The sequence below is a fragment of the Adiantum capillus-veneris genome, chromosome 24 (assembly GCF_014529385.1).
Source record: "Adiantum capillus-veneris isolate H3 chromosome 24, ASM1452938v2, whole genome shotgun sequence".
Classification (NCBI taxonomy): domain Eukaryota; kingdom Viridiplantae; phylum Streptophyta; class Polypodiopsida; order Polypodiales; family Pteridaceae; genus Adiantum; species Adiantum capillus-veneris.
Window position 1 is genome coordinate 108,416,198 of NC_140954.1, and position 25,128 is coordinate 108,441,325.

Consider the following 25,128-nt stretch of genomic DNA (forward strand, 5'->3'; position numbering starts at 1 on the left):
TTGGAAAGCTTTCAACGACATGATACTCAGAATAGAGGCAGACATGTAATGTGCACAGTAATCCCTCGAACAAGGAGCTCATGTGAAGAGATGTTAAGTTGCTATGAATGGCTACAACTGAACAAGAGGCAAAGGGGTTTTGTCCATGTCATGCATTGTCATGTAGACGTGGGTGTGTAGATTTCTTGTACCCACAAATATAGGCATTGACCAATAAAGACGAGATTATAACCCGGTGTTTTTGATCTCCACGCACCTCTAGACTGAGGTTTGTGGGGACCGGATATGGCTAGAGAATTTGAGGTAGTCTATAGTGTGATCTATGGTTTCTTGATTTTGAGGGAGATTGAGAGAGAGAGAGAGAGAGAGAGAGAGAGAGAGAGAGAGAGAGAGAGAGAGAGAAGAGATGGAGGATGCCAATATAAGATTAAATTGATGTTTAGGTTATAAGGTTTTTACATTCATTATGAGTAGTGACGATGGTGGGTGGGACCCTCCAACCAAAACACCTATCTCTCAGCAAGGATCTTATGTCCTTGTAATCAATGCAAACATGCTCTACGAAGGACAAGACGTGTTTCTTTGCAGCACGTTTGCAAATTTGGCGAGTTTGACCCATCTATTATAGATTGAGTTTTTGCCAATTACAACCCGTAGGGCTCTGACGCTAGCCAATAGGAAGCAATCTTGCAATCCAATAGAGGTGTTCATAGGTGCTTGACTCAAGAAACATACGTGAGGCCACAAGATACAGTCTCGGACATCTTCGAGGGTGATCATGTAGAGCACATTCCCAACGAGGCTATGTTTGAGCCCAATATCGACAAAATGATCGAGACGATCATGGATTTAGAAAGGCCTCTCTATGATGACATGAAAAGTGAAGCCGATACACCATTGTATGGTGGAACATGTGTTTCTAGATTGAAGGCGCTCCTGGCTCTTCTCAACATGCAGGCAAAGTTTGGATGGAGTGACACTAGCATCACAACACTGTTCAGGTGATCTAATACAATGTGTTTACTTCAATAAAAAACTTTAAATGTATAATGTACCAAATTACTTACACAAATCTACAAAGGTCATCAAGTGCATCTTCCAAATAATCATGTGTTACGTGATGGTTTTTTTGGGAAGAGAGCCACCGAGTATGTCTACATGAGCATGGTTAGAGAAAAAGGAGATGTGTGATGACGGTTTGCCCCCAGGGATGAAGAGATTCTCTCTATGGTAGAAGTTACCATATTGGCCCTGACTCATGATCAATCACTTGCTCGATCCAATGCACATATTCAAGAATGTGGGTAATCTACTGTGGGACCATCTCATCGGCAAGAAAGATACTTTGGGAGCCATAATTGACCTTAGAAATGCAGACCGTATGGAGCAATACTGGTCGTAGACAGCACCCAATGGATCAATAAAACTCCCTAAAGCACCATGGATTTTGGCAAGAGGCCAAGAACGCAAAGTAAAAGAGATCATTGAATCCATGCGGACACCCACTAGCGTAATGCAGTCGCTCCGAACACGTTTCACTAAAGAAGGGAAGCTTACTGGTGTGAAGTCACATGACTGGCATAAAATGTGTCAGGTATGTTTGAGGTGGACTAAATCATAGCGGGAATTGTGTAGCATATCTGTGTGTAGACTTTCATACCATTGCTAGACGTGTTTTGCAATTTATTTTACTGGTGGTCATTGAGGGTTGCTTGTCTCCTAGATTCCATACCACAATATACATACTTGCAAATTTTGTTCTATTTGGAAGAGGATGGGGTCCATGAGGGCCTCTTTATTTGCCATGAGATTATGGAGGTGATTAACATTTGGACGAATAGACACATGCCATGTGTGCAAGAATGGTGGGTGTGTAAGAAAGGTGTAAGAATGGACAATGGATGCACTTTTCCCCCCAAAAAGAGGGAGGACAAATTTATGATTTATGGCCTTCCATAACTCCTATATATGATCTCCGATTGGAGCGGAGATTAAAAATCTAGAATCTATATGCCAAGCTCTTTCCACAAAAATGTTACATGATATACTTTTTCTCGCTAGATTTTAAATTTCGTTTTGGGAGAAAATTTTGAATTCAAATAAACTAGCCATTAGATTTTAAATTTCATTTTGGGAGAAAAATTTGAATTCAAATAAACTAGCCGTTTTACCTGTTTGAATTCAAAAGTTTTCTTTTGACTACTGTTTTAATACTAAAGGTTTGACTCCCTTAAACTGCCAAATAAAGAGGCCCTCCTAGACTCCATTATCTTCCTAATGAATGGATCTCCCAAAAGGAGATCCATGTAGGTTCCATACCATCCATCAAACTAAACGTTGTGGAGGTTATATGCATATTTGAGAAACGCTTTCCTACTACCATGCTAATCGTTCAAGTGCATCTTCTTGTTCACATAGTTGATGAGGTGGAAATAGCTGGCAAATGGATGTTCTTTTTAGAATGTTTCATGAAAACTCTCAAGGGACGTGCGTTAGAAGGCACGTCCGAAGGGTAGCATGGTAGAGGGTTGGCTGGTATCAGAGTCCCTAGTCTACATTGGAGAGTGTCTAGACGGATTTGATCGTTCCTGAGATACGCTTTGGTGAACTATGCATGATGAGTGCATATCTGGGATTGTCATATGCAATCTCGGTGTCAAAAAGAAAATGACGGAAGATCTAGAGGCTAAGATAAATTGATTTTGCATGCTTCACAATCCAGTGATGCAAAAGTGGATTTCACAGTATGAGGATGCAAAGCAAGAGCAACAAAGGGCACGATTTGAGTGGAGACGGGGAATACGATCATCGATGCATTATCTGGCGGGTCTTGGGAGCCTACCAACAGTCATGAGCTTAATATGGGTGCAGAATCAATTGAAAAGTGCACAAAAATGCGCAAACAGGTGACTGAGGAGGAGTGGGAGTACTCGCGAGGTTTCACGACCAAGGTATGTTTGCAATGTATGACTCAAGGATTTCAAGATGTTTGCATAGCCACTCATAATCTTTGTTGGTTGTAGTATAAGTCATACATGGCAGCATGGTGTAAAGGTCGACATTTTAGGGTGGAACGGATCAACAAAAATCGTTTTACACAAGATTGTGGAATCATGGAAAAATTCAAACTACAAGAGAATCATAGCAAGCTACAAGAGATTTTGAGGACTGATTATAGCGGATTTTTTGTGGATTTGTTTGACGATCAATGGCTCAAGATAAACATGGAGGGTTGCAATGCTCCTGTGCGTAGAGGAGAGTTAGGTTTCCTTGAGGTGGACTCAACCAAAAAATGGACCGACCTTCGAGAAACTTTCATACGACTTAAGCATTGTGAACAAGTAAGTCTGTAGTGTTTTAACAACCAACTTTAGAGGACTGGTGGTCTGAAGCACATATGTAAGTTATGTGGCTCTTGCACGTGGTATTTCATCCTATAAAGTCTGCACCAAATTGGTGGTATATCATAGAGATAGCCCCTCATAGTTCACGAACGTATAAGGGCTACAATGTATCATTCACAGCGGCATCAATGGAGGAGATCAGAGAGGATGCTAATTCAAAAGCCGATGAGGTGGTGCCAGACGAGCCTGATGCTGCTACTCTCTATGGGATGCATGCGGAGGACATCCAAAATGAAATGTAGGACATCTGCCTAAACCGAGAGCTCTATATAGACATAGGGAGTTATACCGAGTTATGCAAGGATGAGAGAGAGACCTTTTAAATCCATAGACAATGTATCTGAGCAATTTTTCTCCTTTTATAATATATATTGTATTCACGTGGAGTTTTGTCCATTCTTGTCTCTATGCTAAACTTGCTATTTAAATTGTGATTAATCAAATTATAACTTGTTCAGATTTTCTTCTCCATTCATCATTAAGATTTAATGTTTGTGTATTTAATGCAGGTATGGATGATGATCAGTCTTTCTTCAACATCTCTCTCTGCTTCGGAGCACTTCGCATGCTCTAAGAGTTTGGTGTCGACTAGAAAATCTACACACTCTTCTAGCCGCTGACGCTCTAGTGGTGGTGGTGACGGTTGTTGTGGAGGAGCCTCTGCTGATGCTTTCACACCACCTCGTAGTCATCGAGGCTCCTTACCATCCCCTTCCTTTCCCGCCTCCACACCAGCCACGACATCGCCCTCTACTCCAGGTTTTGTGCGACTATCAGTCGTTCCTGGCTACACACCACTCGCTACTCCTACGAGAGTCACCCCACTCAACACTCCTTGCTTTGGGGCACAGACTCCAGTGGAGATACCTGTCATTCGTACCCCCATCGAGACACCACTCGAGGCCCTTGCCGAGACACCCAGGTTCATGCATCACAGGTGAGAGGGATTGACGTACTCGATCGACATCAGTGGCATTATCATCTTGGATGACGACGACAAGAAGGTGATCTCATGCATGCGCGGCCTTTGCTCTTAACACTAGTTTGGTACCAAAAAGGACACTTATGTCTTTTTTTCGTGAATTTAAATAAAATGGTACATGAAATCTAGAACACATCTCGAGAAATTATTTTGCAAACTTATTAGATGCTATTCAAAGTACTCATAGAAATTATAATACCTCACTTTTGATCATAACCTCAATAATAGCTATACTCATGAAAAGAACCTATGCGAAACAACATTCAATGTTTCATTAAAACTCATACTCTAGCCTAAGAAAAAAATGAGCAAGGTTCATGCAATAATCCATGGTAAATACTTCTATATGTGTTTGATATTTTTGCAATTGTCATGTGAGAAAAAAATTCTTTGTGATTAAAATTTAATATAGAAAGTCCTATGGGTCAAATATGCAACATTCACAAATTCAGTTAACAATCACAAAAAACATTAGTTCATCTAAATTTACAATGTCTTATGATGCATATATACTAGATCTATTACTCCATTATGTAAGGTGATAATTTTTAATGGTTATGCAAGCTACATTTGGTGATTTTATGGAATATCCAAAAAACTATGCATGTTGTAATTATGATTTTTTAATGTATCAAAGATAAGCCTTAAAATAAAGTCCACTTTTGGATTTTCCGTTCATATCACTTATTTGTATACAATTACCTCATATGGACACAATTGGGAGATTTATATATACACTTTCATTAGTTTTTCATAGCAATGTTTTTTTGCAAGAAATTACGCACTACAATTTTTTTTTAGATGAGCTTAAATTACAAGATGCCTATGAGTTTCAACCCTTGAAAAATGCTTAGTTAATGGGTATTGACCTATAGATACATTATACACCTTAAAATTTGTCCCATAATCTCATCGTAATAATGAAAGAGGCCTTGAAAGAACAAAATTGTCCTCTTTGTCGGCATTTTCAAGATTTTGGTCTTTTAATTATTACAAAAATCTAGTCCTATAACTAGGTTATGAAGCTCAATTTCTTGCTAAAATAAGTTTTTTTCTATCCATACACCTTGAAATTTATGCAGAATCTTATTTTGATGAGAAGTTATATTCAACTTATGAAAATTTAGTTAAAACTGCGCTAAATTCCTATCATTTTTCATCTTAAAATTTATCATTATAATCTTAATTTGGTATTAATTTTGACAAAAGTAACATTTGGCTATGTTCTTCACCTCATAGCTGACCTAAGATATGAGCGTGACCTATGAATTTGTTTTCTAGATTCACCAAATTATTATGACAAGTTGCTAGAAAAACAGGACACTTTAGTGTTTCAGGACATTTGAGTGTTCGACTACAGAACTAGTGTTAAGGTGTTTTGACACTACATACTAAACACCTGGAGTGAAGTGTCAAATGAATTAAAAGACAGAGTCATCAGCATGCCGCATGACAAGTTTCCCGTGTCAAATTGGGATGAGCACTTCAATGAAGACCTGATGAAGGTGCGGATGTGCGAATACTACAAGCACAAGTGTTCTAAAGTGCAAAAAACAATAAAGAATGGGTGAAACAGGTGAGATTGGCTAGCCAAAGAAGATTGGAAGAAAGCAAAGCAAGCAACACGCGAAGCAACAAAAGGAGGTAGCCAAAGCGCGAGTAGAGGAGCTCACACCACTTGGGGAGCGGCGGATGGGGATCATTTGAGGTTGATTTTCTAAGTGTTTTTGCATTGCTCTTTAGGTTTGGTAGTTATGGATAATTATACTTTTAAATTGTAACATAATGTATTCTTTGTATGTTTTGAACAGTGGTCGATGACACGACGTGACAACACACCGTACGAGCACGAGTATACAGGTAGAAAGGGCTTAAACGCCCTTATGGAAATTCTCAATTCGCGCTCTTGCTTGGTTAGTATTTAACTTTACTCTCTTACATTTGTTGTATTTTAATGATAAGCTAAAAAAAAGATTGTTTTGTAATTATATGTTTATACTTAGAGAAAGTCTTATTGTTTTTCTACAAAACCCGACAGATATGCCGCTTAGAGGCAATGAGACATCGAATTAAACGACATCAATATAACCGTAGCCAAATAGCACGGGTTTTATTTTCTCATAGCATGTATAATGAGATGATGTTGGAGAGGGGGAATGGGGAGCACGCCCAGCGCCCCAGCACGGAATGCCTCCTATAGACCAGGGCACACATTGCACCCCAATCCACTTTGCGAGCACCTTCGACTCACTCTTTTCACCAAACCACGTGCGCACACGCTCTCACAGAGACACACCCTAACTCACACAACCCGCGCACCTCAATGCAGTAGCTTTTACGCTCTCCCACACGCTCAAAGCGCCACACGCTCTCTCTCTCTCTCTCTCTCTCTCTCTCTCTCTCTCTCTCTCTCTCTCTCTCTCTCTCTCTCTCTCTCTCTCTCTCTCTCTGTGTGTGTGTGTGCAACACTTTGTCGGGGTGGCACACACTTGCCGACACGCCCGCACGCACACACACGAGAGCAGAAGAGAAGGGGGGAAAGGGGGGACGAGACTACGCAAGAGATTCACTGCAATGGGGTAACTCTACTTTACTAGCATCAATCACAAGTAGAGGATCAACGCCGCAACCGGCACGCATCAAAAAGTACACAAGGGCGAGACCCACTCGAACCCCGCCTCAAGGAATCCATGGCTCGTACTCCTTGTGAGCTCCCTGTGGTTCCAAACGAGTGAACAACCCCAGACCAAAAAAGCCCCCTCGAAGAAGTCCTCTCCCCTTCTTTTCTTTCTCTCTTTCGAGCCCAAAGGGAAAAGACCTCCTCTTCGAAAAGAAACCTGCTCCTCCTTCTTCTTTTTTTTCTCCCAGCTCCAAATCCAAGGCCCCCCTGGTCTAAAAATCCACTTTAAGCATACATTTCCGCTGCCACTGTCCTGCGGAGGTCTCCCACACTGGCTTTAGCCCTCTACCATGCACCTGTTAGCACCCTTTGCACTACATAGCACACTTTATAGTGCGGACCAACTTTGGCTGCACCATCATTGCCCACCCCCTTGTTGATCATTTATGCTCAACCAAAAGCATACTCGCTGCTTACCAAAACGACATAACCACACCAACAGTGAGCAAACTTCAAACCACGCCACAACCTGTATGTACAATATATACATAGCTCCTGCTCTGCTGGCCTTCCTTTAGGCGGGTTGACCAACCCCCTGATTTACCTGCCATCATCCACCTGGGTCAAACACCTGCTTTTGGTCACTTCCATCCACCTGCAATGGCCTCTCATAGTGCTGCATCCCATCACACAGCCAATCTTCCACATAAGCTACCCTGGGCATGCTTCCATCTCTCCAAGCATCCATAGGCATACTGTTCACTTCCAAAAAAACACCATCAAAAGCATCACCTCTTCCATCAGACATATCATCATTGACATGAAACATACCATGCCCTCCTTCCCAACCATATAACACAAGATCCTCCTCAAGCAAATCTTGTACCTGCTCGATAACCCACTGCACAGCTATGTTTATCAGCATCCCCTTCAACCACCATACGCAAACTTCCTTTGATAGCTCAAACAATTCCACACACTTGGACTTTTCTTCATGCTCAAGAGGACCACTCTGCTTAGCGGGCAACTTTTTCAACATTGGCACCTTAGTCACCATCGCTTCCGTACTCACCTCCATACCTGCCTCTGTCGGCACCACCATAGCGGTATACTTTTGCTCTCCCAAAGAAACCGCCAACAACTGGAGAGGGATAGACCCTCGTATCACCTGCATTCTGGTCAAAGATTTCCCAGCAAGCACCTGTGTCTCTTCATCCATCTCACCCACCAGGTCATCAAATCCCCAATCAGCTTCATCTTCAATGCATTCTTGGCCAAAAGAACCTGTATTCAAGGCACCACCCGTGAAATCCATGGCTAGCTAGAGCTGCTCTTTTTCTTTATGAGCGTCCAATATCTCTTGCATGCCATCTTCTTCAACCTGTTCTTCTTCCTCAGCCACAACAACTCTCTCCCTCTTGGGAAACCCTTGTATCTGTTGTACAATCAAAGCACCTTCCATGGCTACCTTGATGAGCAACATCATAAGCATGGTGTTGCATAGCACCCTCACCTGCATGTCTTTCTTCCCAAGCTCTGATTTTATCACCAGCTCATCCTTTATAGTGGCAACCACCACATTCTTGTGCGCACAATAGGGTAACTTCACCTTTACCAACATAGACCCTTCGGATTCTGTCTCCCAGCTCGTATTCTCTATCCTCCTCACTCATTTCCCAGAAGCTTGAGCTTGTAGCCTCATCATCTTCACCATAGGCCGATTTTGTATCATCATCATCATCCTCTAGCTTCTCCACAAAAGTTGGACCATCGTCGTGTCCACTTTCATCATCCAGCCCCAAGCCCCGGGGAGGTCACCTAATAAGAATGTACCCTATCACGTGAGTTCAACAGAAGGGTATTTAAAGTTCTTGAAACTTACAGAAATATATATACAGAAGGGCATTATTTTTTCAAATTTGAAAAAAACTTACAGATTTTAAAAGAAAAGGGTACATTATATTCCTTAAAAAATTCACAAATAAGGTGCTTTACAAACATGTCTTGAATGCACGTGATATGGTAGTTTTACACATAGTGAACCCCCCGAGCCCCAAGCTCTCGGCACCTACCATTTGGCCACGATCTGTTACCCTTTCATACAAGCACTCCACGAGAACATGCTCCACCTCTTGAAGTTGCACTGGACACTTGGCATCTGCTAACTCCTCTACACACAGGCTCATCTTCACTGACAAGCTCCTCCCCAATCAGCATAGATGCTTCATCAACAGGTAATTCCCAAGGAACATAGTCAATCAAAGGTCTTACTCTAACAGGCTCCACACTTCGCATAATTGGCACCATCCTCGACGTACCCATAGAACAAACTGCTACTTCAACATGCACACAATCTGCAGGCTTTAGCAAGCCTAACTCTAGCTTTCTTTTCATTTTCCTGCTCTTCACCCGGGAAACTCTGACTGCCTCGGCATAAGTCTTTTGGCTCTTCATCATCCACTTTATCTTGAACTCGAGGACACAGGCAAGCTAGGAATTTCTCTAGCTTGAAATTATCCGCATTGACCACTTGGGTGGCAGCAACCAGATCACTCCAACAAGCTTCGAACTTATCAAGAAAGGCATCAAAATTTCCACTTACTTCTTGTCACAGCTCTTTAATCTTTGCATCCAGCAGCCGACACCACTTTCGAAACCTGTGTAAAAACCGCTCTCGAAAACCAACCCAATACTGCTTATCCGCAGCTTCCAAAACATCAAACCAGGCTTTTGCTTTACCTTGCAGCACCAATGCAATTGTTTCTAGCTTTTCTTCATCACTCCACATTTGCAATCAGAGCATAAATAACTCAAAATCTGCCAGCCACTCATCCTCATCTTCTTCACCATTGAAAATCGGGCCAACACTCTGCCACATTTTCGCTTGTAAACATATCACCAGGGAGCAATCAGTGTGCTCCTCCGTGGGGGCACCAGAAGATGGAGAGGGGGAATAGGGAGCACGCCCAGCGCGCCAACACGGAATGCCTCCTATAGCCCAGGGCACACACTTCACCCCAATCCACTTTGCGAGCACCTTCGACTCACTCTTTTCACCAAACCACGTGCGCACACGCTCTCACATAGACACACCCTAACTCACACAACCCGCGCACCTCAATGCAGTAGCTTTTACTCTCTCCCACACGCTCAAAGCGCCACACGCACTCTCTCTCTCTCTCTCTCTCTCTCTCTCTCTCTCTCTCTCTCTCTCTCTCTCTCTACAACACTTCGTCGGGGCGGCACACACTTGCCGACACGCCCGCACGTACACACATGAGAGCAGAAGAGAAGGGCGGAAAGGGGGGACGAGACTACGCAAGAGACTCACTGCAATGGGGTAACTCTACTTTACTAGCATCAATCACAAGTAGAGGATCAACGCCGCAACCGGCACGCATCAAAAAGTACACAAGGGCGAGACCCACTCGAGCCCGGCTTCAAGGACTCCATGGCTTGTACTCCTCATGAGCTCCCTGTGGTTCCAAACGAGCGAACAATCCTAGACCAAAACAGCCCCCTCGAAGAAGTCCTCTCCCCTTCTTTTCTTTCTCTCTTTTGAGCCCAAAGGGAAAAGACCTCTTCTTCGAAAAGAAACCTGCTCCTCCTTCTTCGTTTTTTTCTCCCAGCTCCAAAGCCAAGGCCCCCATGGCCTAAAAAACCACTTTAAGAATACATTTTCGCTGCCACTGTCTTGCTGAGGTCTCCCACACTGGCTTTAGCCCTTTACCATGCACCTTTTAGCACCCTTTGCACTGCATAGCACACTTTATAGCGCGGACCAACTTTGGTTGCACCAACGTGTGTATGTTAAATTTGTAACTATTGGTCAACGATGTATTTTCCCAATAATGACATTGTTTTGTAACTTTACCTTTCGGTCAAAAGCTTAACAATCAAGTGATTTTGCCTATGATGTGTATAATTTTATCAATGCATTACTTTTGTCAATTCACTTTTGTTGAAATACTTTTGTCAATTTTGCATCTTTATTCTAAAAACTTTATGTTCAATATGGTTGATGGGGTTTTCATTGCCCTGTCACCCAAAAACTTTTCTTCTCATGCGTCGCTATAGGCGTCTCTATTTTAGGTTCTACAGCATCTCTATGAACATCACTAAATTAGAAACTACAGTCGCTATATGCGTTGCTATACGTGTCGCTATATATGGATGCGTATAGAGATGCGTATAGTGATACTTGTACTGATGAATATAGCGACCTTATCTTTTTCGTGACGTTGTTAGCATGTCCCCATGTATTTTTGTCGATACAGTCGTCACAAGTGCACAAAACCTCTTGTAGTGTCCTTGAGAAATACTAGCCAATCTTGTAAGATCAACTCTAATCAAACAAGGACTCGGATTTGGTGCATCATTTAAGGCTGGAAGTCTTTGTTGACGGCGGAACACAAAAGAAGTTTCCCCAATTTGTTGTATCACTATTTTTGAAGCAGAATGACATTTTTTGTAATATTTGAGCATCCATTAGACTTTGTGGGAACAAGCCTCTAGGGAGGAATTGCATATAGATAAATTTTGTAACCCTAAAGAAAAATTTTGAATTAATCAAATTGGTAGTTTACTGTGCGCTGTGTCTGAGAGAGAGAGAGAGAGAGAGAGAGAGAGAGAGAGAGAAAGAGAGAGAGAGATTTCTTCTCTTCCCTACAATCTTGCATTTTCTCAGCTTCTAGCTATCCAAATGACTTCCAAATTGAAACACAGGGTAACTAGGGCCTAAGGGTGCAATGCATATGGTCATAATTGATTTTTGAGTGCAAATTATGTTGTGAGACATTATATGCATATATAATGTCTAAGTGCTCAAAACATAGTGATATTTCTCATGTGCACAACTCTTATCATGTACTTCATGAGTATATGCATGTATTTCAATTTGGATGGTATTTGGACAAGATGTGACAACTAGAACTCCCTATAGTCTTTGAAGTGGATTCTGGATTAGTTTTGAGTATATAAGGCTCAAAATGGGGTGAACTTAGGTAAATGCTCTCATAGCCATGTTGTGAAGGCTTAGAAGGGCTAAAGTTAGTCTTCAATTTCATTTCTAGCTAGTGAGACATCATATGCATATGATGTCTACTTTGTCAAAAATGGTTCAGACCTGAAGTGTAAGTGGGCATTGATATGGGATACCGTCCTGTAACATTGGAATTTGATTTGGGCCTCTGCTCCTGTGCTTGGAGCCAAAAAATCAATCATAGAACCTTGGATTTTGATACTGGGGTAAGATGAGTATAGAGCCAACTTGATGGGACTTGAGCTTTGGGCTAATATTAATTGGGTAAAGACATTGGAAGTGACAATTCTCCCCAGGATTATCATTTGGCTATAGAGAGCCATTATATGCGTATAATGTCTTCATTGAGATTTTTGGCTTACATTTCCTCTGTAGCTTCCTTTGGTGATTGGGATTCTATTGGTCATCTTGGATTTTTATTTGGAGATGAGTCATGTGTTTGGGGACCTAGAATGCTTCCTTTGCTGGAATTTTTTGACTTTGTGCTCCAAGTGGTCATCACCCATCCTAAACTTGTCCAAATTGAAGGCATGATTTTTATACAACATGGTGAACAAGCTTGTGCTGACAATTGTGGGGTTTGGCCTCTGTATAAAACTTTAGACATTATACGGGTTGTAACATTTAATGGCCTAAAATCTTATGTGTAGCGGAAATTAGCATGAACATAGTGGGCATTTCATTAGAATAGATTCCTAATGAGAATTACAAGAGTGCTTGGGTTAAGAGAGAGCAACAAAAAGCATAACACCTAGTTAGATAGCATCGACAATACTTTCAAAAGAGAGAGAAATTAAGCTATTGACAACAGTTGAGGACCGGATTTTCATGGAGCCGGTCCCCCCTCCAAAAGGATTTGTATTATGGTTTCTCCCATCAAGAGAGACATTGTACAATACAATTCTTTGTGTTCCTTCAAGACTAGCTAGTGCAATGAAGATGGAAGCTTCATACACCAAGCAAAACACTTAATCAAACACAACTTGAATTATCCCCGTTCTCAGACCCAATACCTCACACACCTTCGAAGATGGTGAGAGCTAGCAGGGTATGAGAGTAGATTGAGAGGAAAAAGGAGTATCTTACGAGAAAGATGTACATCTCCTCACATAATCACTCATATTAGCATAGCTTAGCTTAGTAATTAGCTTGGTAGAGGAGATGAGCATGCATTGAAGCTTGGCTCTTGGTTGGATTTTCATCCACATGCCAAGAGAGTGTTGATGTAGGCTTCTATCTCACAAGCTTGGAGTAGGTGATGAGCTCTCCATTAAAGCTTGGGAGGAGATAGAGTATTCTTCCTTCACACATGGTCAAGTGTGAGTGTGTGTGTGTGTCAATGCCAAGCAAAAATCAGCCCTCTCTCTCTCTTGGGCGAGCCCTAGCTGCTAATTAGGTCTGGCTTTTGCCTAATTGGACCTCCCCAGGTCAAGCCAATAGGAATTAAACAGCATAAGTGATAGCCTTCAGACATGTGTCCCCCTTTCCCCTTTTGTGAGAGCTTTAGATAATTAAATAATTAAACAAAACTCTCATTGGACCCCTTTGTCTCCTGGCCAATAGGAATCAGGCAAGCCATGAGGCTTCTGAATGCTCATTGGACCCTTTGGGAGACTGCCCAATAGTCTTCTAGGAGACTTATTTCTCATTGGTTTCTTTTATTAAATGTTTTTAACTTAATTAAACTACATTTACTCTAGCTTAATTCTCATTGGTCCACTTCAAGGGTCTTCCAATAGGAACTGGGCACACCTTGTGGGCATCTGGCCTAGGAAGCTGACATGTGTCCCTCATTCCCTTTGTGTAAAGGGAGCCTGTGTGTGTGTGTGTGGCTTTCTCTCTCATCCCCTAGCTTTGGGGCTCGCCCCCTCCCATGTAGGGATGTGCAAAGACTTTTAGGGCACACACAAAGCATCCAATTTTCCCTAGGGTTGACCTTTGGACTCAACCTTTGAATTTTGGAACCTTAGCATTTTGGAAGTCTTAATGGGCTGAACCTTAGGGTCTTTTTGGCCCATTGTTTCACATGGCTCTTTTGCAGATGGCCCCCCCTTTGGATCCCTATTTTCCCTCCTTTGGATCCCTACTGTGGCCGGTCTGCTAGCTTAACCAATATTCTAGCTTTTTCTCCCTTGGCACTTCCCCACATTAAATGATCAGTTTAATATGAGAAAATCATTTAGGAGAATTAGATATTGATTATTATGACATTACCTCTCTCTTGAAATCATAGTCGTCCTCGACTATGGTGTAGAGAAGATAAAGCATATGCATGAGTCCTTTTCTTTAGCGGGTAGAGGATCCCTATGTTACCCTACGACATCATTCCATAATGGATGACTAGTCCATTTGGCGCTTGAGAGCCTGAGGCTGCCGCAAGCATGTCTGCACATTAGTCCTATCAGTCTTCCATAGTAGAGTGACAAGCTCTACTTGGTGTTCGGGAGACGTCGTCTCCGCAAACTTGATCTAAGCATGCATAGTACTTCATTTTTGTGCACAAATAAAGAAAAAGAGAGTCTTATAAGACAAAAATTTTGTTCATTTTTAACATTTTGTACATTTGCTTACTCTTGGGAAGCATTGTAAGCATTGACAAGGCTTAGGTTATCCTTTAATTGTATGCCTTGCATCCATCTAGCATCTTCAAAAGGATAATTCTTAAACTTAATAAGATATCGTCGGATAGTCTTACCGCCTCTTAATACCTTGTCTTCATGTCGGAGAATGGACTCGGGCTGCAGCACCTCCTCGTGGTCCTCGATCTCCGGTGGGTCTTCAATAGTTGGTTCTTGAGGTGGCTCTCCTTTGTAAGGCTTTAATAGGCTCACATGAAAAGCATTGTGTATGAGCCAATGATTGGGCAACTTAAGTTGATAGGCCATCTCATTGATTGGCCTAAGAATCTGGAAGGGACCATAATACCTTTTTGCTAGTTTAGCATAGTACTTTTGGTGGCCCGTAGGATTCTTGCCCGTCGTGTGCCTTAATCGAGCCTTGGGAAACTTTAACAAGACCCAATCGTTTTCTTTAAAGGCTTGGGCTCTTCTGTGCTTGTCAGCAGCAGCCTTTTGCCTTTGCTGTGAGATAGAGATAGCATCCTTAATCTTTTGGAAAGATTCTTGTAGGTCTCGGCTATACTCATCTGCAGCGAAGATCTTCCCATGTACCTTAAGTAGCAAGGGACTTTTTGATCTTCCCTCAATTACCTCGAAAGGTGCTTTTCCTGTGGAAGTATGTACAGTGTTATTGTAAGCATACTCTACTAAGGGTAAGTACTTCTCCCATTGGGATCTTTGATCTACTTCCGTTACATAGGCTTTTAGTAGATCAAGAATGGTTAGGTTAGCTATTTCACTTTGGCCATCAGTTTGTGGATGATAGGCCGAAGAGAAGTTTAGCCTTGTCCCTAAATTCTCAAAGAGACCCTTCCAGAAATTACTGGTCATTCTAGGATCTCTATCCGACACTATGGACATTGGCAAGCCATGGTACTTGAAAATTTGTGAAATGAAGAGGGTTGCCATTTGATGGGCTTTGATAGTCTTTTTGACAGGTATAAAATGAGCTTGTTTACTGAACCTGTCTACTATCGTCCATATTCCCGTATTCCCATGGATAGACTTAGGCAATCCAAAGATAAAATCCATGGATATGCTCTCCCAAGGTGAATTAGGGATTGGCAAGGGTTGAAGCAATCCAAGTTGCTTCCCTCTATCAAATTTTGTCTTTTGACATACCACACATTTGGAAACATACTCGTGTATGTTCACTTTCATGGTAGGCCAATAGAAATATGTTTCAATTCCCTTTAGGGTAGACTGAATCCCTCTATGCCCCGCATATGGGGGAGCATGAGATTCATACATTACTTTCTCACGTAGTGAGTTAGTAACGCATAGTCTATTGCCATAGAGAAGATAACCATCTTGTAAAGTAAATGGTTCTTCTTTCTTCCCTAATGCAAGGGCTGAAATCACATCTCTAAAATCGGGATCAATAGCATACTCATCTATCATTGAAGATAGATCATTGTGAGTTGCTATGGAAACCGCATTCACTCTCGGTCGTCTTGAGAGTGCATCGGCTACTTGATTATGCTTGCCAGCAATGTGAGCAATATGAAAATGAAATTGCGAAAGGAAATTTGCCCACCTCATTTGTTTGTCGGAAAGCTTGGTCTGCGTCATGAAGTACTTAAGACTTTGGTGATCCGTTCGCAGAATGAAAGGAGTCCCTAATAAATAGTGCTTCCATGAGTCTAAGGCATGTAGAACTGCAAGGAGTTCTTTTTCGTATATGCCTAGAGCTTGCTCAACAGGGTCGAGCCTTCGACTCTCATAGCCTATGGCGTGCCCTTCTTGGAGCAGAACAGCCCCAAGGCAATCACCACAAGCATCACATTGGACCTCAAATGGTTTTGAGAGATCCGGTAGTGTAAGCACAGGTTGAGAGATAAGCTTTTCTTTAAGCTTTTCGAAAGCATTGTTCTCCTTAGCAGACCACGTATACCTAACATTTTTCTTTGTTAGGTCATGTAATGGTCCCGCAATTCGTGAGAACTTTTCTATGAAGCGTCTATAGTATGCACACATACCTATAAAGCTTCTTAGTTCATGAAGATTCCTTGGTTTAGGCCATCCTTTTATTACCTCTAACTTGGATGGATCCATTTGGATTCCATCTTGAGAGATAATGTGACCTAAATATTGAATCTCTTGCAAGAAAAATTCACTTTTCTTTCGATTAACATAAAGTTTATTCTCTCTTAAAACTTGAAATATTACCTGGAGGTGTTGCTTGTGTTCCTCCAATGAATTAGAGTAGATGATAATATCATCAAAGAACACTCCAGTGAAGGTTCGATGAGGCCTGAACAGCTTCTCCATCAAGCGGTTGAATGTGGCTGGTGCATTAGTCAAGCCAAAAGGCATGACAATGTATTCGTAAAGACCAAATGTAGTACGAAATGCGGTCTTTACAATGTCTTGATCAACTTACCTTATTTGATGATAGCCACTTTTTAGGTCAATCCTATTGAAGTAGGTCGATCCTTGTAGCTTATCAAATAGGTCTTCTACCCTTGGAACGGGAAACCTATTCTTGATAGTGATCCTATTTAGTGCTCTATAGTCGACACACATACGATATGTGCCGTCTTTCTTTTGCACTAATAGCACAGGTGAGCAAAATGGAGATGAGCTAGGCCTAACCATGCCCTTCTCAACTAACTCATGCACTTGCCGCATAATCTCCTCTTGTTGAGCTTGAGAAACTCTATAAGGAGGTTTGTTAGGCGGTGAACTTCCTGGAAGAAGTTCAATTGCATGGTCGTCATTACCTCGTTTAGGAGGTAGCTCACAAGGGATGTCGTCAATAAAAACATCTTGAAACCCCTTGAGAAAATTGGATAACTCTAATTCCTTTTGGTTGCTTTTATTTTCTTTTGCTAAAGCATTAGGTTCATTTTGAGAATCTTTAACAAAAATCATGTACACGGAAATAGAGCTCTTTATTGACTTGTTGAAAGCTGGTGTATGTACAATGGGGATGGTGTTACCCATCTCCTTAGCATCTATATACATGTCCTTTTCCCTGAACTTAAAGGAGATTCTCCTTTCAGGAAATTTAACATCGGCAGCCAGGCGGTCAAACCATGGTGCCCCTAGGATTACATCCTCATGCTTGAGAGGAGAGATAAAGAAGTCCTCTTTGTCCACATAGCCTTGGACATGAAGCCTCAATTTCCCGATTAAGGGAGTGACTGAAGCTTCTTGCCCCTTGAAGGCACTGTCTGCGGGTAGGATATCTCCCATCTCGTAGGATTGTATGCCTAGCTTGGTGGCTAACTCCATAGATATGAAATTGTGAGTAGAACCAGGGTCAAAGAGAATAAAAGCATCATGTTCTCTTACCTTTCCCCAAGCATGGCATAGAGGAGATCCTTTGTGGTGAGTTTGGTGAATCTCCTCCTCTTGGATTTCAACCAAAGAAGCTCTAGGAGGATCTTGGCGGTTGTTCTTTTGGGGACAAGCGCGGTACGCATGCCCTTGTTCGCCGCACTTGAAACACCGGTTATCTTTACGATAACGCTCAAGCTCTTCAGGAGAGAGTTTATTCTTTCCTTTGTAAACTCCCTTCTCTTTAGCTTTGTTGGAAGTGCCCTTAGGAGACTTTTGGACATTGTCCTTCCCCTTAGGCTCATTGGAACCCTTGTTTTCCGGGGGCTTATTATTTCTTTTACCCCCCGTTTGGAAATTGATTCGCGAGGCCACCATAGTATGGTGTATTACCGCCGATATGGTACGTGGCCTTTGGGAGTTGACATACTCCGCCATTTCTTCGGTTAAGCCCGCACAAAATTGTTGCTTTTGCTCTCCAAAATCCAACTTTTTGAAGACAGTGGCTTTGAGTTGTAGGTCCCAAAACTTGTCTACATATTTGTGGATAGATTCATTGGGAGAGAGCTTTAAGCTTCGCCATTCGGTGAGTACTTTGTCTTTGGCATCGGTGGCCAAAAACTGCTTCATAATGGAAGCTCTTAAAGCCTTCCATGTTCGTGGAGCTTCACCGTTGGCTCGTAGGCTAGACCACCATTGTCTGGCGGACTTTTGAAAGTGCATAGCTACATGGCGTAGCTTAGAGGACTCCGTGAAGCCCTCATCTCCAAACGCCGCATCGAATTGCTGGATAAAGGCCAAAACTTTGTCTGTAGCACCGAAGGTGCCATCATAGGTAAGGAAAGAGATGCTCTTCCCTCCCTCTTTGAATTTCTTCAGCTTGGACGACCTCTTCCATGCGGCATAGGATTTCCTATGGCCTCTTCTTTTTGATGGTTCAAAAGTTGCACCATCACTTTCTTCAGAAGATGAAGAATTTGAAGAAGGTGGAGAAGAGGGTGACCTCTTTCTCGCCTTTTTCTTGTCTTGATCTTTGTCGTCTTCACCATAGCTTTCATAAGAGGAAGAGGATGAAGAAGATGGAGAAGAGGGTGTCCTCTTTCTCGCCTTTTTCTTCTCTTGCTTTTTATCATCCCTCTTTGAATTATGGCGTGGAGAAGAGTGTGATGGTCTTCTCCGCTTTGGTGGTGATGGAGAGCGTTTAGCCCGCCGTCTTCGTGGAGCCATCTCCGCCGAGGTGGCGGGAGACTCGCTTCTTTCTCGTTCCTTCGGTGGAGGCTCTTGAGTTCTCCTTTGGGAAGGAGATGCATCATCAAGAAGTAAGTTCTTGAGCCCTTCATATGGATTCTCTTCTTCTTCCCGAATCGGAGAGAGACCTCTTTTGGTAGTCTCACAAGGAGGCTTCCTAGGTGTTCTCTCGTCATGGTGATGAGCTTGGAGAATCCCGTGAGCACGGAGCTGCCGTTGCACTTCACTTTGGAGAGATGGATTGCCCATGGCTTGTTGAAGCCTAGAAACAAGATAGTTAACAAGCATTGAAGCATCATTAGTAGCTTGCTCATGAGCAAAATCAAAGTTATCAACATTAATTTCACTCTCTTTACTATTGTCAGCCATTCTAACAACTTTTAGGTGTAAACTTTTTAAGTGTACTTTGGCACTTCAAGCCCTAGTTGCTACTCCTCTTTACCCCTTTAGAAAAACCACTCAAGCTACTGTACCCGCGGCTCGAATACCATTAATTGCAAGGAATAGAAGAGAGGGTCTTTCAACACCAAAACAGCACCGGCTCCTGTCAAGCTTCTAATAGCTCAATAGTGGTTAAGCCGTAGGCAAGCCCCGTAGGACTCCACTATTAAGACCATAGCTCTCGACGGTGATGCCCCGTTAACTGCACAAAGGCAGGCGCACTGCAAGGCTGCAAAATCCCTATTCTACTTACTCACAGGCAATTAATAATACCAACCATTTGTAGCTAGCTTGAGGACCTCCCTTCTTGAGCAAGAAAAGAGAAACCTTGAGCTCTGATACCAATGTAACATTTAATGGCCTAAAATCTTATGTGTAGCGGAAATTAGCATGAACATAGTGGGCATTTCATTAGAATAGATTCCTAATGAGAATTACAAGAGTGCTTGGGTTAAGAGAGAGCAACAAAAAGCATAACACCTAGTTAGATAGCATCGACAATACTTTCAAAAGAGAGAGAAATTAAGCTATTGACAACAGTTGAGGACCGGATTTGCATGGAGCCGGTCCCCCCTCCAAAAGGCTTTGTATTATGGTTTCTCCCATCAAGAGAGACATTGTACAATACAATTCTTTGTGTTCCTTCAAGACTAGCTAGTGCAATGAAGATGGAAGCTTCATACACCAAGCAAAACACTTAATCAAACACAACTTGAATTATCCCCGTTCTCAGACCCAAGACCTCACACACCTTCGAAGATGGTGACAGCTAGCAGGGTATGAGAGTAGATTGAGAGGAAAAAGGAGTATCTTACGAGAAAGATGTACATCTCCTCACATAATCACTCATATTAGCATAGCTTAGCTTAGTAATTAGCTTGGTAGAGGAGATGAGCATGCATTGAAGCTTGGCTCTTGGTTGGATTTTCATCCACATGCCAAGAGAGTGTTGATGTAGGCTTCTATCTCACAAGCTTGGAGTAGGTGATGAGCTCTCCATTAAAGCTTGGGAGGAGATAGAGTATTCTTCCTTCACACATGGTCAAGTGTGAGTGTGTGTGTGTCAATGCCAAGCAAAAATCAGCCCTCTCTCTCTCTTGGGCGAGCCCTAGCTGCTAATTAGGTCTGGCTTTTGCCTCATTGGACCTCCCCAGGTCAAGCCAATAGGAATTAAACAGCATAAGTGATAGCCTTCAGACATGTGTCCCCCTTTCCCCTTTTGTGAGAGCTTTAGATAATTAAATAATTAAACAAAACTCTCATTGGACCCCTTTGTCTCCTGGCCAATAGGAATCAGGCAAGCCATGAGGCTTCTGAATGCTCATTGGACCCTTTGGGAGACTGCCCAATAGTCTTCTAGGAGACTTATTTCTCATTGGTTTCTTTTATTAAATGTTTTTAACTTAATTAAACTACATTTACTCTAGCTTAATTCTCATTGGTCCACTTCAAGGGTCTTCCAATAGGAACTGGGCACACCTTGTGGGCATCTGGCCTAGGAAGCTGACATGTGTCCCTCATTCCCTTTGTGTAAAGGGAGCCTGTGTGTGTGTGTGTGGCTTTCTCTCTCATCCCCTAGCTTTGGGGCTCGCCCCCTCCCATGTAGGGATGTGCAAAGACTTTTAGGGCACACACAAAGCATCCAATTTTCCCTAGGGTTGACCTTTGGACTCAACCTTTGAATTTTGGAACCTTAGCATTTTGGAAGTCTTAATGGGCTGAACCTTAGGATCTTTTTGGCCCATTGTTTCACATGGCTCTTTTGCAGATGGCCCCCCCTTTGGATCCCTATTTTCCCTCCTTTGGATCCCTACTGTGGCCGGTCTGCTAGCTTAACCAATATTCTAGCTTTTTCTCCCTTGGCACTTCCCCACATTAAATGATCAGTTTAATATGAGAAAATCATTTAGGAGAATTAGATATTGATTATTATGACACGGGTATAAAGTCAAATGATGCAAAACAGCTTGATATTCTATAGGTAGGTCATATATGGCTTGTGCAAGGTGCTCATGATCTCTGATATGAGCTTGAACTTGGGAATTGTGTCAAGGAGCTTCAAGAGTTTTCATTACACAGGATTCCACTCTCTTGAGTGATTGAAGGTCAAACGCCTCCATTTGTCATTAAAGTGTGTTGGGGAGTCTATGATGATATGTACAAAGAGTTAAAATTTCCAAAACCACTACATCCTATCAATTCAAGGCTCTTAGACATTATAATGTTTATTTTGGAATTTTTGGCTTAGACTTGTGGTAGAGGTAGCCCATTATGTTGGTGTGGATTTAATAGGTGCAAATATGAGATTGGACAAGTGCTCTTGAGTTCAAGGTCATAAAAACAGGTTATGACACTTTGATTTTGGAAACTGATGTGAGTCGTGATCAAAACATTCCCAATTTTGTCCAAAATTGGTGTAGAGGCTAAGTGTGATATGCTTTATAACTCTGAATGTCCAAAATATTGGCAGCACTTCTCTGTGACATGTATAGACTTTATACGCTATTTTGGATGAAGATAAAGTCACTAATCCATGCTAAAAAGCTTGCTCACTAGCCTTGAGTACATAGATATACATAAGGCTTTGAGTTTTTAGAGTGCTATTGTAAAATTTATACATAAAGGCTTGGTTTTTCTTAGTCATTTGCAAGAGTTTTGGGTTGGTTAAACTTCTAAAGGGTGGTTTTCAATGAGTGTTTTCATTCGTGCTTGATAGCCAGTGAATCTGACTCATACATCATGAGTTTCATGCATTTGTAATGGGCGGTTCCTTACTTACAAAGTGGGTGCGGATGCATGCAAGAAAAGGCAAGTGGGATGATTTGATAGATTTAATTAGAAAAGGTGTGGATGAGGATTTTTGGAAATAGCGAAGTGATAAGATCTGAGCCAGGCTTTACAGCATTGCATTCGGTGCTCGGAGTCACCCGCCATACCTCTACCAAGATTGCTTGGAGTGGGAAGCAAAACATGAAATTTATATGCTTAAGTGGGGAGATGTGGGAGGATGGTGCCAAGTGGCAATGGAGTAATCCCACATGGGGGTGAGAAATTGGGAATTGAAGGGTATAAGGGGGGAGTGGGTACCCCCTATGGTTGTATCCAAGGAGAAAATGGACCTCACTTGCCTAGCCCATGAGGGCTCGTGGACTTTGGGGGAGGAAATCACACCCATTATGAGTTCCCACCAGCTGGATAGGCGCCTGGATTTAGTTTTGGTCCTCTGGACACTTTCTTCCCCCACTTTCCTTGGTCAAGAAGTGGCCGACATGCCATTTTCTACCCAAATTAAGCCCAAAATGGACCAATGAAAAGGTGACCAAAGAGAGAACCATGTCAACTAAGAGGGGAGAGAAAATTCCTTGGGATAAGATCCAAGAAATCCCCCTTTTTAATAGCTGCAATTCCCTGCACACTTTTTTTTGGCTTAGAGAGACTAGCTTTTTTGGAGCTTTTGAGAGATGCCCCAAATTTGAAAGCTTGTAATTCTCTCATCTGTTGTCAGAATCAAGCATATGGATACTCTAAGGAGGTCTACACAACACAAGATTCATCTTTATGGTCTTGGTTTTCAACAATTTTAATCATGGTTTGGGTTAGGGCTGTTTCCCACCCAACTTTACAGGTGTTCGGTATATGTGTTTTTCGCAGCTTTATAGTGTTTCCTTCCGACGATGTGGTGTGTGCAAGGCTATAGAGGTTATTTTTTCCTTCTTGTTTTCACTCTAACATCATTTTGGTGCCCCCACTACGGAGCAAGTGCTCCTATGCTCCAATTCCTATGAAATATGTCTATTCTGCAAGCAGTGAATGTAAAAGGGATGTGGGTCCTTATGGGCAACCGCCTATGTATGTGAAAATTGTGAACAAAACTTGAGGTGGTCGTATAATTGTATTGAAACCTTTGAAGGGTTGTTAGGTTTTGTGAAGCTAAGCACTAGGGACCCGATTACCCAGTGTGAGGTGGATTAGGTATTGGAGTGATCCATCGACATCCCTTGAGTTTTTGACATTGCATGTAAGTGTTTTTGTGGCAATCAAACATAGCAAACAAGTTCCCACAGTTTCATAGATTGCCTAATGAAAATGCACAGATGTTTGTTGAAAAGTTGGAAGTCAATTTCTTACTATGCAATATACTAGACCAAGCTATATGATTGGGGCAAGGGCACAATCAGTGTGCATGGGAAGAAGTGTGAAAAGAGAGTGTTTGATATGACTACCAAACAACCTATGGCACTTCAAGATGTGAGTGAGAATGATGAATCCGAAACTACCAGTGATGATAGTGTTGAAGACTCAGAAAGTAGTACTCCTTCGAGTTCCAATGATGAGGGTGAACTGTCATTTCTTTTGCTGGATGAGGAACAGAGAGAAGTTAGTGAAGTGCTACAATTATGAGGGAATATAAATGCTTCAAGCCGTTTAGAGAAACTTGAAGAGTTGATGCAACCTAAACAAGAACTACTAGTGAAGAAAGAGTTGATCCAAAAGTATGCTGAGTACTGATTTGACACAAGGAGAAAGAAACGAGTACTTAGCAATGTTGGATAGGTTTCCAAATCTTTTCATTACCTCATATCAGGAAAAAAGGGGTTTTGTTGGGGATCCTATGAAGATTGAGCTAGTTGAAGGGGCAAAACCAATCATACAGAAGTTAAGAAGGATTTGCAAGGAGTATGCTTTAAAGGAAGAAGAGGATAAGCTTTTGGATACAGGGTTAATTGTGCCAGTGGATAATGCTGAATGGATGAGCCCTGTAGTAGTCACCCAAAGAAAGATGGTGGTTGGAGAGTTTGTGTTGATTACAAACCACTAAATGCGGTGACCAAAAAATATCCTTACCCTTTTCCTTTTATTGATCAATTGTTAGATGTAGTTGTTGGTTTTGAAATATCGATGTTTGTGATGGGTATTCAGGATACTTTCAGCTTATCCTTGCTCTTGAAGACTAGAAAAACCTTTCTCACCAATTATTCATTGCTTCCCTAGCTAATTCAAATATATCAAAAACAGTGATGAGATGGGTTATTGAGCTCCTGGAGTTTCAGTTCACCTTTTTAGTGGAGGAAAGTACTAAGGCTACCTTAGTGGATCTTGTCACCTACAAGGATACTCCAGTTTTGGTCAAAGAAGAGGTGTTGCGAGAAAAGAAAGTTGAGACTCCTCCTGCCATTTCTAATGCTTCATTGTTGTACTTTGATGGTTCTTATCGAAGAAGTCATGATGTTGCTTCAGGAGGCAATGTCATTTATGATGCACAAGGGAAGCTTATGAGAAAGTAAGAACTAAAACTTGACACAAAACGTAACAATGAAGTAGAATACATGGATCTTGAAGGTGGTTTGCATATTTTCTTACAATTGGGAATTAGACGCTTGCAAATTAAAGGAGATGCTTTGTTGGTTGTGAAGCAAGTGTTGGGAGTATGGAAGAATAAGAACCCTAAACTGAAAATTTATTCTTCAAAGTAAAAGCGTTGCTCAAAAAAA